Below are 13869 nucleotides of genomic sequence, written 5' to 3' on the forward strand. Positions count from 1 at the left end.
TCCAGGCCAAACATTTTGGCAGTTTCCGCAAAACAGGACGTCAAGCGCTGAAGAGCTGGCTCTGAATGGGCAACTAAAGCGGCATCGTCTGCAAAGAGTAGTTCATGGACAAGTTTCTCTTGTGTCTTGGTGTGAGCTTGCAGGCGCCTCAGATTGAAGAGACTGCCATCCGTGCGGTACTGGATGTAAACAGCGTCTTCATTGTTGAGGTCTTTCATGGCTTGTTTCAGCATCATGCTGAAGAAGATTGAAAAGAGGGTTGGTGCGAGAACACAGCCTTGCTTCACGCCATTGTTAATGGAGAAGGGTTCAGAGAGCTCATTGCCGTATCTGACCCGACCTTGTTGGATTTCGTGCAATTGGATAATCATGTTGAGGAACTTTAGGGGGCATCCGATACGCTCTAGCATTTGCCAAAGCCCTTTCCTGCTCACGGTGTCGAAGGCTTTGGTGAGGTCAACAAAGGTGATGTAGAGTCATTTGTTTTGTTCTCTGCACTTTTCTTACTGCTAAATTATGCTTACTGCTAAATTAAATAAAAATCAATTTAATGTTTCTCCAGCTTCCTATGAGATGCCGCAAATCTGAAATGATCTTTCATTTCAGCTTGATGTTGTCTATCATAATCCCCATCTTCAGGAAGAAAACTTTCTGAAAAAAAAAATGTTGTCCAGGGTAATACATAGCCCGAACCTCCCCAACTACCTCTTCACTGCACCTACCCACTTGCCATCCAGATCAATATGATATCCAGCAACCCACTCATTTTCCCCACACAAAGGCCAATAAGCCTGTTGAAGGTGTAAGGCCAATTCTATATCACACAAGTGACCAGCTCTGGGTGTGTGCGAAGTGACATGGAGGTGGCAGCATTGAAGGTGCTGTTCTGGCACCTGAAAGTTCAGCAGTGGGGAGAGGCACCGCGGAGCAAACACCGGCTCCTGTTGACTGTGGCTGTTGTCCCGTCTGCTTTCAAGTGCCTGGGGGAGTGCTCAGAAGTGGAGAATACACCTACCCGAGGAGGGTTAGCTAAGTACTCCTCGGATCAGGGTTCTCCGCTTTCAGGTGACCTCCCAACAGCCGCATTCGGGTATTTTAGGCTGCTTTACGTTGGGGTATTCTGGCCACCTGAAAGCGGCTGGAGATGGCCTTCTTCCAAGTGCCACCCTTTCAGATTGTCTTCAAGACGAATACAACAAAAAGAGGCATAAACATAAGGCACACGTAAAATTTATTTTCTGCGCTGCCAACATTACAAATGCAAGAGAGAAGAGTCACAGTGGACCAAGATGTAAACTGGGGCAGTGTTCTACAAATATCAATCATAATACCAAGAAGTAAATCATGAAAATATGTAGACAATTAGTTGAAAACGCTGGAGCAGCTCAGCAGGTCAGACAGCATCCTTTATGAAGCAAAGGTAAGGATACAGAACCAATGTTTCAGGCTTGAGCCCTTCATTAAAGCACACTAATGACATTAGTGCTATTTAAATTTCCCTCCTTTTTAAATGTTAATTTTTAAATTTAGACATTCTTCCAGAGCACAAGCCTGTGCCTCCCTGATACAACAATTAACCTATAACCCCATACTTTTTGGAGGAAACCGAAGTCCCCCCCCCCACTCCCCAGAGGAAGCCCAGGGAGAACATACAAACTCCTTATGGACAGTGCCAGATTTGAACCCAGGTCACTGGTGTTGTAATAGCATTGCACTAAGTCTACACTAACCATGTCGCCACCCCCCCCACCCCAACCCAGCCTAAAAAAACACAAAACTTCCGAAACAAAAGAATTAATATCCAAGGCACATCCTTCCAAGCTCCAAGATGATGGCCAAGTTGTTATAGGGATCCAGTTCAGCACAGTAGATCAACGAGCTGTGTAAATGTTACCCAGTACATGATTAACAGCTTTGGTTTATTGCTTTAAGTTGGAACATCGCTTGCAGAGTTCTGTGGAAAATGCTATTTTTAATGACAAAAAATATACACTTTCATGGCCAGCCTCGGGTAAAGGCCCTTGGGCTGCCAATTACCACATTTTTTCAGTCTTGCACATCATCCCTTTTAAGAACAGAAGAAATAAGAACAGGAGTAGGCCATTTTGCCTGTCGAGCCTGCTCTGCCATTCAATAAGATCATGATTGATCTTATGATAGGCTCATATCCATCAACCTGCCTTTTTCCCGCATCTCTTAATTCCCCTACTACAGGTACACAATCCTTTATCCGGACATCTAAAACCAGAAAGCTCCAAAAACTGACATTTTTTTCCCGTAGTGGTGGTATAGCGGGGGGAAGGAGAGGAAAGCGAGAGAGAGAGAGAGAGAGAGAGAGAGAGAGAGAGAGAGAGAGAGAGAGAGAGAGAGTTGGATGGGTGGGGGGAGGAGAGAGAGAGAGAGACGGCAGCATGACTCAGGTGGGCAGGGAGGAGGAAAGACAGCAGCATGACGCAGGTGGGCATGCGGGGGAGAGAGATGGTAGCGCGACTTGAACGAGCAGGGGGAGACTCGGGAGATCAGGTGGGGAGAGAGGCAACGCAATTTGGGCGGGAGAGAGACGGTCACGTGATTGGAAGGGGGTGGATACGGCAGCACAATTCCAGTGGATTTAAATCTGGTGTAGTTGGTTTTTGTTCCGAAATCTGGAAAAATCTGAAATTTGGAACACACTGTCCCCCAAGGGTTCCAGAAAAAGGATTGTGTACCTGTATATAAAAATCTATCCACCCTTGTCTTAAATATGTTAACTGAGGTAGCCTCCACTGCTTCAGTCAGCAGAAAATTCATCCCACCCTCTGGGAAAAGGAGTTCTTCCTCATCTCCATCCTAAATCTACTATTCTGAATCTTGAGGCTTCGTCCCCTAGTCTCCACCTCTAATGGAAACATCTTACCTACCACAATCTTATCTATGGCTTTCAGAATTTTTGTAAGTTTTTATAAGATCCCCTCTCATTCTTCTAAATTCTAGCAAGTACAGTTCCAGATGACTCAATCTTCTCTCAGAGGCTCACCCCCTCGTCTCTGGAATCTCTCTCCATAGCCAGTACATCCTTCCACAGGAAAAATGGCCAGAACTGCAGAGTACTCCAGATGTGGCCTCACCAGTGCCTTGTTCAGTTGCAGCATAATCTCCTTGTTCCTAACTTCAATCCCTCAAATGTTTTATTAATTTTGTTATAATTTTGTCAATGATCCTCTCCTCCCATTGGTTTGTTCCACCTCTGCTCTTTTTGTATCCTACAACCTGCTTATCAAAACATTCTTTTTCCAATTTTGAGACATTATCCTCTGCAGATACTGCCTGACTTTAAAAAAAAATTCCGACATACAGCACAAGAACAGGCCATTTCGGCCCGTGAGTCCGTGTCGCCCAATTTACACCCAATTAGCCTATACAACCGGTATGTTTAGAACTGGAAACTGGAACCCCTGGAGAAAACCCATGAAGATGCAAGGAGAAAGTCTCAACTCCTTACAGACAGTGCACGATTCGAACCACGGTCCCGATCGCTGGGGCTGTAAAGGCATTGCGCTAACTGCTACACCTGTGCTGTCTAATGTTTATGGAGAAGGACAACGTGAAGGGGAATAAAAAAATTAGTAAGGGAAGTAATCAAGGCTAGTGTTGAAAGGGCACAGACAAAAGTTTCAACTCTGGAAGCGTGTGAAGTTGGTATCCAGTAAATATCACAACACACACTCTCTCTTTGGGGCACATCAATACAAGATGAAAGTAAGGAGCTAGCTTGCCCCTGAAATGTAGGGCATATGTAACAGGTGTCTGTTTTTGAGAGAAAGTCATTGAGAATATTGCTGAAAGTCCTGTTGTTCCATAAGGGAACAGCCAATCCTCCTGAACCACTTCCATCAAGGCAGAGGGAAAGAATGGAAAATTGAGGGCCTCATCTCCAAAATTGGTTCTTTTTTTCATCTACTCTTCTGATTCTTTTTGCACTAATTTTGACATTCAGTGACACACATTACTCACACAGGTGCCCTCTTCAAAGTCGCCAGCAAAAATATTTTGAAACAAAAGCAATTTTGCCTTTTTTCCAATCGAAGAAAAGAGATTTTTTTTTCCATTTAGATTTTGGTGAATATGAAGTGTGATTTGCTCTTCAGGCAGTTTAATTAATATAATTGGGTTGCATAGAATTGACAGCATTTGGCGTAGGCAAACGAAAGCAGATTGTACAGTGTCTCTTTCTCTCTATGTCAACCACAAACTACTTGATGGAGATAAATTGTCCATGAAACGGACAGAAGTATTTCACTGACCTCAGTACGTTGCTTGAAGATGCTAGAATATCCGTTGATCAATCTGTCTGGTTCAATGTTCTTTGCATCAATAAACTTCTTCTGAAGATGCCTGCAGAAAGATAGGATAGATTAGTCCACAGAAAGCATTTCACTTTTGAAAGGGCATTTTCTGGTGACTGTCAATCTGTTAAGTGCTGCCTTCCCTGCAGTTCACCGCTTAATGCCATATTCCTTGCAATCAACAGAATAGCTGTCTTCAAAAGATATCGATTTCTCATCTTATGGACTTGCACAAATAGAGGGTAGGCCTATGTCGGATGCTCAAGGGGAAACTGCACAGGGAAATATCATGAACTGGAATGGAGCAAAACCTATGTGGTTCATGATCCCATTTGTACTGTTGATAAATCAATAACAGATTTGGTATAATATTCAATGAAGGAGATCCCAGTACATCAACAATATTAAATGGTTCCCTTTGATAATCCTATCTGTGAACTTACAAGAGAAAAATGTCGAAAGCCAGATTAATTGCTTACAAATTGTCACTCTATGCTATAAAGGTCACATGCTAATGCATCCAAGGCTACAGAATGACATAGCATCAAAGTATATATCACTTAGCAGTTGCTTCTAGCCCAGGATCAGATACAAAAATGAATTAAGAGGAAAAGAAGAGTGATTACGTGAAGTGCAATTCCAAACAATTGTATCAAAAGTTCAAATTGTATCAACTTTATGTACTTGGCAGTCACCATCTCGGAGGATCTTTCCTTGACCCAACACACCAATGGCATCATAAAGGAAGCACGTCAGAGCCTCTAATTCCTCAGGAATTTGCGGCAGTTTGGCACAAGACAAGAAACCCTTGCAAATTTCTAAGTACATCCGGTGGAAAGTGTGCTGACTGGCTGCATCACACTCTGGTATCAGGACACCAATACCCCTTGGTGGAGAGCACTGCAAAAGGTAGTGGACACATCCCAGGATGTCACAGGGATAAACCCTCCCCACCAATGAGAGCATCTACAGGGAGCACTGTCATTGGAGAGCAGAAGCAATCCTCAAGGATCCACATCACCCAGCACATGCTTTGTTCTCACTGCTGCCATCAGGAAAGAGGCGTTGGAGTCTCCCACTGGCAGAGTATGGAGTAAGTTGCTTTCAGGTACTGCTCCAGCGTATATCTCAATTGTGAACAGCCGTGTAGCTTTTGTTTAACTTTTAAAGATATTTGTTGCAAGAAGTGGTGTTCCTTTTGCAGAAGACAAGAAGGTGAAAAATGGAAAGAAGGACAAAGAATCAAAGGGCTCTGAGCAACAATATCTCTCAATTATGGAAATGATGTTGAGAGTAGAAGCTTGCAAATTGAGGTTGGAAAAAATTGTGCTTGATTTGAGAGATTCAGTTAAAGAGAATAATATCCAGATTTTAAATATTAAAAAGAATCTTGAAGGATTGGACAAAAGAGTGGGAAAACTGGGGAAAGTATCTGATACATATAGTAAAAATTTCAGAGGTTAACAAGAATTTAAGGGAAGTTACAGCATTGTTGGAGAAATACAAACAAAAATATTTTGATTTGGAAAGCAGGAATTGAAGATTGAATTTGAGAATCTTTGGTCTGCCAGAAAAACTGGATTCACACAATCCACTGGAATTTTTTCCTACCATGCTGAGAGAGATATTTAAGGGGATATTGAAGAATCCCCCAACCTTGGACCAAGCACACCCATGCATTGAAACAAAGACCATCTCCCAAATGTTTTCATTATTTTCAGACCAAGGAGGCAGTTATCTGTGAAGTTCGGAAGCGTGGGACTATAAAGGAGCTGCTAATTGCTTTGTGGAAGATTACCTGCAAGAAGTTCTTAATGAAAAAGGCGAATGCGAAGAAGTAATGGCTGAGCTCTGCAAATGGAAATGCAGACCTTCCCTCCACTTTCGAAGATCTTTCCACAGGATGGTCAACCTATGTGGTGGGATTCCCCAGGGGCGGGATGGAAGTTCCTCCAAGAAGAAACTTGCTTTACCACCAACCTGAATCAATTCTCTTGACTGTTTGGTATGTTATAATTAATAAGCTGGTATGGTTAAACAGAGGTCGGACTTTGCTGCTTTTCTGCTGGTTTGAATTGAGCATTTTGATTTAATATAACCTTTTTACTTTTGTCTTAAACATATATATAATCCTTTCTTTTCTTTTTTCCTTCCTCGGTGTTATTTACAATTACTATAATTTGTGGGTGTTAGTTGATATATATATATTAGTTTTGTATATTTTCTTTTGAAAAGTAGAATTTGAAACTAGGTACCTTTTGTCTTTTCTTAAACTGCTTTATTGTAGTAGCTCAGCCGCACGACTAGCGAACCGGCACCAGCAGCCGGGGGTAAGCCCGCAGCCAGCGGCATCTATGGAGATGCTCAGAGTGAGGCAAACCCACGACCTGGAAGTCCGCCCCGCTGGGGCGCTAAGGACTTTGGGGTCGGGTGGGCCTTTTCAGTGCATGATTTTAAAAAATCAGTAAACTACATTCCTTTCGATTTAACGGATTAGCAGCCATATTATCTCTTTATTTACTTCCAGTGGTGATAATAACAGTCGAAAATTGTTTAGTTTCTGTGCCCTTAACTGCTGGATCCAAGGGGACACAATGGGTTTGTTGCTGTAATCAAAAGCATTCTGCCTTTGTACTAGTTGTTACCAAGCAACAAGACAGACAGGAATGAGGGAAAAATTGCAGCTTTATTTCTTATTGTAAAATACACACATTTTAACCCTAATAGATTGATAGGACTCTGAAGGGACAGATACATCAAAGGTTATGGGGAGAAGGTAGGGAGGTGGACTGAGTGGCAGAATGTATCAGCTCATGTCAGAAAGGCAGAGTAGATTAGACAGGCCTAATGGCCTTCTGTTCTTCTATATTATTGTCTTATGTTAAAAAAGGTCCTATTTATTTATGTACGAGATATTGAATGTTAACATTTGAGTATAGCAAGCAACTAGTTAACTAGATTATTTTATGAAGTAAGTTTATAGCAGAACATTCTTCTACTTTTTTTCTTTTCTGCTGTGAGTCAGAATCAAATATAATTTTGGAGACTTGCCAGTTTGAGACTAGGGATTAGACTGGGTGCAGGCTCACATACAGTTCCATTGCAGAACCGTTCAGTGGTGGGGGGTTTTCTAGATTTGTTTTATTGTATCTGGGTAGGTGTGAGACTTCACTCATAAATATAGATCTGTTCTGTATTCTACCTTTCTGAAGGTGGTCTATGCAAGTGCAAAAATCTTTACTTTTACAATTTTGAAATAAATGTTTAAATGAACTATAACTTTGTTTTTCTGAATGTCAATGGCTTGAATAATCAAATTAAATGAAAAGAGATTTAAAAATGTTTTAAACCTATATTATCTTTGCTCAAGAGATGCACATTTGCAAAGAGGATAGAAAGTATTTTATTCAAGTTCTGGAAAGGTTTGCAATTTCATTTCCTTCTCAGTTTAAAGTTAAAGGTGTATCGATCTTTAGTGACTCTAAAGTTCCTTTTGTGCATTTTAAAACAATTAAGGATACCATGGTTACAGGTGCCTTGAATAATAAAAAAAAGTCACCTTGGTTAATATATATATTCCTAATATATAATTTTTAAGAAGGTGTTTGCTTCTTTACCAAATCTAAATGAATACAAACTGATTATGGGTGGAGATTGATAGGTCTTCCTCTAATCAGATTCTTCCAACTAAATCTACTACTTTTATTAACTGTTTTTTGATTGATTATGGATTAGTTGATATATGGAGGCTTTTATATCCTAAAGACAAAGACCTCTCTTTTTTATGTTTATCATAGTTTTTCTAAGATTGATTTCTTTATTGATATTCATCTGTCTCCCTTGGTAATGGACTGTGTATATAATGCACCTGCTGTCACCCTTGAAAGTCTCTCTTAAATTTTCTGATGTTATTTCCAGAGCTCATCAGTGGCAGTTCAATTCGACTCTACTTCAGGATGAGAAGTTTCTGGACTTTATTAAGGAAAAAAAAACCAAATTCCTCTGAGGGAATGTCAAGCCTAATTATTTGGGATACAGTTACCTGCAAAGACATGTAATTTCCTATTCAGCAGGGTTAAGGAAATGTACAAAAGAACAGTTGTTATTACTGAATTAAAAAAATTAAAGAAACTGATAGAGAATACTTAAGGAAACCTAGTATGGATCTCTATAAGAAAACAGTAGAACTCCAAATGCAATATGATTTATTATTAACATATCTTATTGAAAGACAATTGTTTAAATCTAAAAGCCAGTTTTATGTACATGGAGATAAATCAGGTAAATTTTTAGCTGGATAATTAAAGGCAGCTATGGCTAAAGGACAGATTCTTAAGCTTCATAGAGGAGATGGAAATATTGTGTATGATCATGCTGAAATTAATATGGCATTTCAGGATTTTTATTCTGATTCATATAAATCTCAGTTTCCTGATAATACTATATGTATGGATAGATGCCTGCAATCACTGAATATCCCTAACATTTCTTCTAATTATCAACTATTATTGGAAGCTCCAATATCAGAAATTGAATTTTTTAAAGCTATTTCCTTTCTTCAATCTAGAAAAGCCCCAGCCCTGGATAGTTATACTGTTGATTTTTTTTTAATGCTTTGCAACCATACCAACAGTTCAGTTGTGCAAGGTGTTTAACAATTCTATTTCTCTTGGAACTTTGCCACAGCCATTTTATGAAGCATCAATTTTGTTATTTCCTCAGAACAGACCCTTTAAATTGTGCTTCCAATATAGACCAATATAGTTGTTGAACGTTGATTCCAAAATTCTTTCTAAGATTTTAGCTTTCAGATTGGAAAATATTCTTCCTCAGATAATTTCTATGGACCAAAGAGAATTTATAAAAAATTGTTATTCACACTTGACTATCCATATGTTAATGAATATTATTTACTCACCGTCGAGCAAAATTCTGGAATGAACTGTTAGAAAAGGCCTTTCATAGAGTGGAATGGAAATACCTGTTTGAAATTTTGGAAATATTTAATTTCAGTCTTGGTTTTATTTCATGGATTAATTTGATCCTGTTGCTTCAGTAATTACTAATACTCAACAATCCTCTTTTTTAAAATTTGTTTCAAGGATGTAGACATGGTTGTCCATTAAGTCCTTTATTATTTAACCTAGCCTTGGAACCGTTAATGAGTATTAGCGAAGATGTAATTTATTAGGTATTTTTATGCTAGATGATCTTTTAGCATTTATTTCAGATCCTGAGAAATCTTTTCCTTTGATGCTGTCTTTGCTTTCCTATTTCAATATTTTTTCAGGATATAAATTGAATCTCCACAAGAGTGAACTCTTTCCAATAAATCTGCATGTACCTACCTACAAGCATACATCTTTTAGAGTGGTTAACAAACACTTTACATACTTGGGGATAGGATCACTCAAAAAAAATTAAAGATTTATACAAATTTAATTTTATCCCTTTGATTGACTATGTGAAACAAACACTTTCTAGATGGTCTGCATTGGCCATAATTTTAATAGGTCATATAAATGCAATCGAGATGATAATTTTACCCAAATTTTTGTCTGTATTGTAAGCAGTTCCAGTTTTTATTTCTAAATAATTTCTTGACAATATTGACTCTAAAATTTCTTCTTATATATGGAATAATAAGAATTCTATGTTAAGTAAATTTCATTTACAGAAATTAAAGAAAGATGGTGGTGTAGCTTAATATACCCAAGTCATATTTTTTTTTTAACGATATTTCCAAGTTTGAAGATTTTTGATAAGATATTACACAACTTCCCTATTTCATATCAACCTGATTTGGTTGATTCCCTTTTTCATTTGACTCCTTCCCATAAGGGTTTAATAGGTAATATATACAACAATTTATTAAAATTGCAATCGACCTCTAATAACAAAATTAGAGGAGTTTGGGAATTGGAAATTCAGTCATTTCTCCTAGAGGAACTTCAGGAAAGGATTTTTTTGGAATAGTTAATACCTCTTCATTATGTGCCCGACATACATTGACTCAGTTTAAAGTGATATATCGGTTTTATATGTTGAAAGATAAATTGGCCCATATCTTTCTTAATGTTTGTCCTATGTGTGATAGATGTAAACCACAAGTGGCCACACTAATGCATATGTTTTGGTCTTGCTCTGTATGGAGAGATAATGGACAGATATTTTCATGACTTTGTCAACTATACTAGCTATTAGATTCCACCTCACCCATTGACAGATATTTTTGGAATTATAGTTCCAGAGGTGGGTCAATGTCTCACTTCTGCACATTGGGTTGTAGCCTTTACTACCCTGTTGGCCTGAAGAGCTATTTTATTTTAATGGAAAGATCCTAATTCACCTCCTTTGATGCATTGGTTCTCTCAAGTTCGGTCATGTTTAAGTTTAGAGAAAAATTAGAAGTTGCATTTTTGATACCTCTCAAGTTTGAACAGACTTAGTGTCCTTTTATAAACTATTTTCATATGTTCATTTGTATTTTGACTTTACCTTCCAGACTGTTTTGGATTTCTGTAGATTTTTTTTATTGTCAAGGACCAAATAAATAGTTTGTGAATGTGTTCACAATAGTTTGTGTTGTTGTGAATTCTCAGTTTAGGCTGCACAGTCTTTTTTGTTTGTTTATTTTGGAAGGTTAGATGGGGCTTTAACAATAATTTTTGTCTTCTCTTTTTGAAATATTCCAAATTGTTCAATATGTTATAATGCTATACGTAGTATTATGTATTGCAATATATTGATTTTTTTACTGTTTAATTCTGCATTCTATTCTCCTCAGGTATTGATTACATAATATGTTTAATAAAAAAAGGATTGAAAAAGAAAGAGGTATCGGTGCCACAGGACTCGCATAACCAGGTTCAGGAACAGTTGCTCCCCCTTTGCCATCAGACTCCTCGACGACAAACTCAATCAGGAACTCATTGAAGGATTCTCACTTGTGCACTTTATGCAATAAAGTTAAAAAAAAAATCAGTTTGCTTACATTTGTTTATATATGTACATTGAGTACAATTTTTTTTCTTGCCCTATAAAGAAATGATGATTCTGCTGTGCCCAAAAGAAAAAAAAAAGAATCTCAGGGTTGTATGTGATGTCATCTACTCTGAGAATACATCTGAAATAAATTTGGAATCTGAGAGTTGCAGGAATAAAAATAAGTTTGGAGAAATCGACCTGATGATGCCATTTCATCATAATCCTTGCAACTTCTTCAGCTGATTATTCTTCCTTTCATTAATTAGGATTGTAAATCTTGCTTGAATGCAACACTCATAGCTTGTAATGTTTCCTTTATTTCCCAAACTTGAAATATTCAGAGCAAAAATGACTCTTGCTGAAATGACCAGAAACTGCTTTGCATGGCAGATGTTGATCCAGATCCACATGGCGCAAGGTGTGGACGGATCTTGTGATGGCTTGCCAACACTTTGGAGTTCTTCTTTCTATCAGATGGAAAGGTTCGTGCTTAAACCCACTTGTTATTAGACTGTCATCAATCATCCCGGATGGATGCTCTGGCCTTTGTGTTAATCACCCAGTGATCCATCCAGCAGTAGAAGCCAAGTGAGAAAATTGTAAGGAGTCAGGGACTCAACAAACCACGACATACACGAAGACCAGGGCTGCTGCTAGAATCCTACTCTATGCTTGGAATAAGGGCTCCATCTCTCTCAGTATTTAATGTTATTGACCCAAAATATTTCACCTGCTTTACATAATACAACTCTTTCTATCTGTTTTTATATTTTGTGCAACACTCATAGCTTGTAATGTTTCCTTTATTTCCCAAACTTGAAATATTCAGAGCAAAAATGACTCTTGCTGAAATGACCAGAAACTGCTTTGCATGGCAATTTGTAATTTCCTTTTTGCTTGCTGGTTCTTTGTTGCTTTATAACATTTTCCCAATCTTCCTGTTTCCCACAACTCTTGGCGAGTTTTCATTGAGCACAAGCTTTCAATTTGATGCCTTCCCTCATCTCTTCAGTTATCCAAGGCTGGCTGTCCCTACCCTTACTGGCCTTGCTTTCAACTGGAATATACCTTGGTGAAAAATCTCTTTGAAACTCCTCCACTGTTCTTGGACTGTCGCACCATGTAATTTGTGTTCCCAGTCTATGCTGGCCAACACCTCCCTCATCTTGTTGTAGTCTCCCTTGTTTAGGCAAAATTCATTGGTTTTAGATAGAACTATTGCACCCTTCAGTTGCAAAAGTATTTCAAACATACTGTGATCATTTTGGGCGAGAGGATCTCCATCCCCAAGATCGTTCATTTTACCCTCTCGTTGCCCAGGACCTGATCAAAGATAACATGTTCCCTTGGTTACGTGCAGTTCAAGAAAACTCTCACACAGCTGCAGCAGACGATAGTCCTTTGACATAATGTGTCTGTGGCCACCTAAAATGGATTTCTTCGACTCTGAGCTCCTGGTTCGCAACCCTGCAGATTATAGTCTTTCGAATGCTCATCCACTCTTCTTGCTGTGGTTCAAATCTCTCATGATTGAATTCTGCTTCACACTGCGCTCCACATCAGCGATTCATTGATAGCCTCCTGCTGCCGAGAATGTGGTCAGCATGGAGTATTTGGGCTGAAGTTCTGTCCTGTGCTGTGCTACAAATCTAAACATTCAACCTCACTATTGACCACACTGACAACTTTCTTATCAATAGCAACATTTTTAAGTGTGGCCCAACACAACTATATCTAACTTACTTACCTAAAAAAAAATCAATGCAATACACAAACGAGCTGTAGAAGCTCAGCAGGTCATCCAGTATCCATATAAGCAACATCTCAGGCCTGGACCTTTCGTCAGGTACAAGCCAAAACAGTAAAGCACCAAAATAAAAATGAGGGAGAAAGGGGAATGGAAGAGAGGAGGGAAGAAGGGGAAGGAGAGCAAAGTATAACAGGTAAGAGGTTATCGCTGGGTACAGGTGGGGTAGAATAGAAAGTTGGGAAATGTTGAGGGAGAGTGCTGAGGGTAGCACTCCCATGAGAGTTGGAGAGCGGGAGGAAAGGAGGCTGAGGAATAGGGAAAGAGAATGATCTGGTACTGAGCTCTCTGGAACCCACTCCAACATGGCTTTCAGTTCCCTAGTATTCTTGTTGACTGGTACACTTTGCTTTCTGGGTCTGAATCAATTTTTAATCCATTTTTCTACGTGTCCCTTGGAATTTTTCTTCCAGTTAATCACCGCACAGATTGACAGGAGAAAATACGGACACATTCACAGTCCAGGGTTTTGGTAATTGTCCCGATATGCACATGGGTCTCTTTCCAGATTTTAAACTCCTGTACATGTCCTTCAGGTATGTGACAGATGGCGAAGTTGGCACAACCAAGCTTGTTAAGCTTCCACGAAACTTCTGACTCCACCATATGATGGGATTTACTCTGGAAATCATTAGCGAAAAAGCTTCAGGAAGCCTGTCTACAAAGCAAGAGTTTAAGATTTCCACCACACTCTCAGATTTACTGTCAGAGTACATTTATGGCGTCACATGCAACCCTGAGATTCTTTCT

At 39.1% G+C, this 13869-nt stretch overlaps 1 protein-coding gene and 1 long non-coding RNA gene across 3 annotated transcripts in view; one reads left to right on the plus strand and one right to left on the minus strand.

Moving 5' to 3' along the window:
- Positions 1–4368, minus strand: part of disp3 (dispatched RND transporter family member 3) — a 323436-nt gene extending 319068 nt beyond the window's left edge. For both annotated transcript variants that reach the window (XM_069919044.1, XM_069919043.1), the window contains exon 1: positions 4284–4368. The gene's annotated coding sequence lies outside the window, so the exon portion shown is untranslated. The remainder of the gene's footprint in view (positions 1–4283) is intronic.
- Positions 4369–5138: 770 nt separating this feature from the next.
- Positions 5139–13869, plus strand: part of LOC138752507 (uncharacterized) — a 33168-nt gene continuing 24437 nt past the window's right edge. The window contains exon 1 of the long non-coding RNA XR_011350710.1: positions 5139–5418. This is a non-coding gene — a long non-coding RNA (uncharacterized lncRNA). The remainder of the gene's footprint in view (positions 5419–13869) is intronic.

Source organism: Narcine bancroftii, chromosome 2 (assembly GCF_036971445.1).
Source record: "Narcine bancroftii isolate sNarBan1 chromosome 2, sNarBan1.hap1, whole genome shotgun sequence".
NCBI lineage: Eukaryota > Metazoa > Chordata > Chondrichthyes > Torpediniformes > Narcinidae > Narcine > Narcine bancroftii.